The sequence below is a fragment of the Dipodomys ordii genome, unplaced genomic scaffold (genome assembly GCF_000151885.1).
Source record: "Dipodomys ordii isolate 6190 unplaced genomic scaffold, Dord_2.0 Scaffold12, whole genome shotgun sequence".
Lineage (NCBI taxonomy): Eukaryota > Metazoa > Chordata > Mammalia > Rodentia > Heteromyidae > Dipodomys > Dipodomys ordii.
This window is the reverse complement of record NW_012267228.1, coordinates 6,363,935-6,367,595: the sequence shown is the minus strand read 5'-3', so window position 1 is coordinate 6,367,595 and position 3,661 is coordinate 6,363,935. Positions and strand designations below refer to the sequence as shown.

At 43.6% G+C, this 3,661-nt stretch overlaps 1 protein-coding gene across 1 annotated transcript in view; it reads left to right on the top strand.

Annotated features, from left to right (window-relative positions):
* Arl8b (ADP-ribosylation factor-like 8B) overlaps nucleotides 1-3,661 on the top strand; it is a 35,938-nt gene that overhangs the window by 865 nt on the left and 31,412 nt on the right. The window lies entirely within an intron of this gene.

Genomic DNA, 3,661 nt, shown 5'->3' with positions numbered 1-3,661 from the left:
TCCCCAGCCGGTGGGCGGCCCGGCCCCTCTGACCGCTCGCCGGGGCGGCTGGCCGGTGGGGGAGGAAGGGTGCGCCCGCGTCCACCGGGGTCCGGCGCTTCGCGGAGCTCCCGGACGAAGAGGTTCGATCTGCAGTCAGCCGGACCAGAGTTACCTTGCAAACGAGGAACTGGGCTGTGGAGGCTTTTTCTCCCTGGGAGAAAAGCGTTAGGAGCCAGGAACCCCTGGCTTACATCTGTAACCCTAGTTAGCTGTTTAGGCTTGAGATCTGAGGCTGGCAGTTCGAAGCCAGCCCAGGCAGGAGAACCTGTTCGAGAGACTCCTGTCTTCAGTTAACCAGCAAAAAGCCAGAAGTGGAGCCGTGGCTTGCATGGTAGAGCACTAGCTTTGAGCGAAAAAGCTCGGGGACAGTGCCCCGGCCCTGAGGTCAAGCCCTAGTACCGGCAAAAAACCCAGAACAACCACAAAAAAGTCCCGTTGTGCATCGTGTCTTCTCTGCCATGAAACATTTAAAACCTGTATTGTGCAGTGAGGGCTGGAATACAAGTTTTCCCTGAGGATTTGTATTTGGGAGAAAGACGACCCTGAGAACTTCTATAAAGTGCCATATTGAGCAGTGATTGAGTAGAAGGGTGTTTCTGTAGTTTTGTTTTTTTTAATTGGCTGGGAAGAGTTTTTCCTAGTCTTTATTTAGAGTCCAGAAGTTGTTGTGACTCAGGTTTAGGCTTGTACTCACCAGGGATGGGCTTAGAACTGCCCCCAAAGAGAGGTGGCAGCCGTTCATCACCCTTTTGGGTGACTGTTGAAATCCTTATTTAACTGAGACTAGCTGTCCAACTGGTTTGGTTACCAGAGTGATTCAAACAGGGCTGTGTTGTTGAGGAACATGGTAGCGAGGGACTCTCAGTCCCAATAGTAGAAAGAAATTAAAAATTACTTTAGTATTACGTATGTAAATAAAGTTTGCCTCATCTCCAGCCCCTTTTTGTAATGTTACTGCTTTTTTCCTTTTCTTTCTTTTAGGACTGACTTTCTCAACAGGTGTTGAGTGTATAGCAGAGTGTAGCTTGTGACTGTCACCAAAAGTAATACAGAAAATCAAACCTCAGGAAATGCATTCCTGTTAGATTTTGAACATGATAAAGGAAAAGCTAGGCTTTTATCTGTGTAAGTGATAAGAATTAGAATTACCTTGACAAGCTTGAATTACAGTGAAATGTATAGTGAACTCAGTTGTATCTGTTGGGGAGGGGGACCTATATGGAAAACCTGAAGTTGAGTGAACCTTTGAGCATCTTTCTAGTAATTTTTATGCTTACATCTCAACTCACAGGATAGCGTAATGTGCACACTAAATGTAAACGCTTATATCAAACAACTGGATTTGAAATCTGTACCTGCCATTTCCTTCCTGAGTCTTAGCTTTCTTATTACTAAATACAGATCATAAATATTTCTTTTGGAGTTGTGCTGTGGACTGAATGGAATGAAGACAGGTAAGACTAGCTCTGTGCCTGTCCATTGCAGGGGTAGTACAGTGATTCTTTGTAGGATGTACTCCCCTTATACACAAACAGTGGAAAATACTGGGCAGGGAATCAGCTGGGATTGTTTCGTTTGAATCCAGAAGTGGCCCAAAGTGGGCTGCAGTAGTGGATTTACAGCTTGTGTTCAGTAATCACATTATACCTCTGCCTCTCTTTGGCGTTTTAGTATTTTACTGAACAGCAGCAAAACTCGTGCAGTGCTGTTGAATTCACAGTGACCCAGTGGTTCCAGTTCTGAAATAGACTATTCTTCTAAATTATTATAGTGTGGGTAGAAAAAGTGGTCGTGAAGACATGCTTAAGTTGCTTTAGTCATTTCATGTTGTAGGCCTTCGTAAAAAATTACCTTGGAACCCATATGTATAACTATGCTTTTTCTCTTTCTTTCTTTCTTTCTTTCTTTCTTTCTTTCTTTCTTTCTTTCTTTCTTTCTTTCTTTCTTTCTTTCTTTCTTTCTTTCTTTTTTCCCTTCTCAGTCATGGGGCTTGACCTCTGGGCCTGGGCACTGTCCCTGAGCTCTTCAACTCAAGGCAAGAGCTCTACCCCTTGAGCCACAATGCCACTTCTGGTTTTCTGGTGGAGATAAGAGTCTAATTCTTTCTATTAGGAGATAAGTCTCACAGAGACTTTCCTGCCTGGGCTGAGATCCTCTGATCTCAGCCTCCTGAGTAGGTAGGATTACAGGCATAAGCCACTAGCGCCCAGTTAACTATGGTTTTTCAATAAAAGTATTTACCAAAGAAAAAAATACTGGACTGTACTTGGCAGTGACCTTTTGAAATGCTGAAAAGGGATACCTCAGTGAATTTCATACTACTTCTTTTCCAGTCCTTAGACTCTAACCTAATCTGTGATTGTGTTTGAAACAGAGTCTCACTGTGTAGCTCAGGCTGGCTTGGAATTCCAAATCCACCTGTCTCTCAGCCTGAGTGCTGAGATTACAGCACGTGATATGTGGTCTAGTCAGTGATTCTTAGAGTCTATATTGAGGACGAGGAAAACACTAGTGATGGATTATAGATTTTAGATAGAACGTGAAATCGCAAACAGAGCCTTTACAAAAAAGGAACTGCACAATTCTATGTATTTTGTACAATACGTTTGTTTGTTTGTTTGTTTGTTTTTTGGGTCCGGTTGTGGGGCCTGAACTCTGGGCCTGGGCGCTGTCCCTCAGCTCTTCAGCTCAAGACTAGCGCTCTACCACTTGAGCCACAGCGCCACTTCCAGCTTTTTTCTTTTTGCTTATGTGGTGCTAAGGAATTGAACCCAGGGCTTCAGGCATGCAAGGCAAGCGCTCTACCACTGAGCCACCTTCTCAGCCCCAACACGTTTGGTTTGTAGAGTCAGCATTGCAGCCTTGTGAGCACTGTTGGCCACTTGAGAAAGTTGCAGCTCCGGTGACTTTCCAGCGTGAAAAGGTTGAGACAGACAAGCTTTTTGTAAGTATCAGACTTCAGTGTCTTAAATTCACCTTAAAAATTAAAAACTTCATGTCATTGATTTACAGGGTTTGTGAAGATGAACTCACATAGCTTTTGAGTCTTAAAATTCTCAAGGGATTTAAAACAGGAATGATAGCTCATTGATGCTGTTACTTTATTAAGAGGTACTTGATGCACATAGTGTTCTCTTGCTTTGGCCACTGTATAAAGAAACACCACTACCCTTGCCTGTGCTGGTGAGCGTAGGGATGAAGTGCTGCCCATCGCTGTTCTGACAGTTATTGCCCAATAAGCCATGTGTCTATATGTGCAATGCATATTGAGTAATCCTGGAAGGTTTTTGTAGGTTACAGTAACGGAAATAAGTGATAGAATTTGCAAAAATATTATAAGGTAAACTTTTATAAAAGTTTAAAAAAAAATAGAGAATGTTACAATTTTTTTCAATGTGTGCCTGTCTTGGGCTTGAACTCTGAGTCGGGGCACTGCCCTTGAGCTTTTGTGCTCAAGTCTAGTGCTCTACCACTTGAGCCACACCTCTGCTTCCAGCTCTTTTGCTGGTTAATTGGAGATAAGAGTTTCCTAGAATTTCTTCTTCTTTTTTTTTTTGGTCCGGTTGTGGGGCTTGAACTCTGGGCCTGGGCGCTGTCCCTCAGCTCTTCAGCTCAAGGC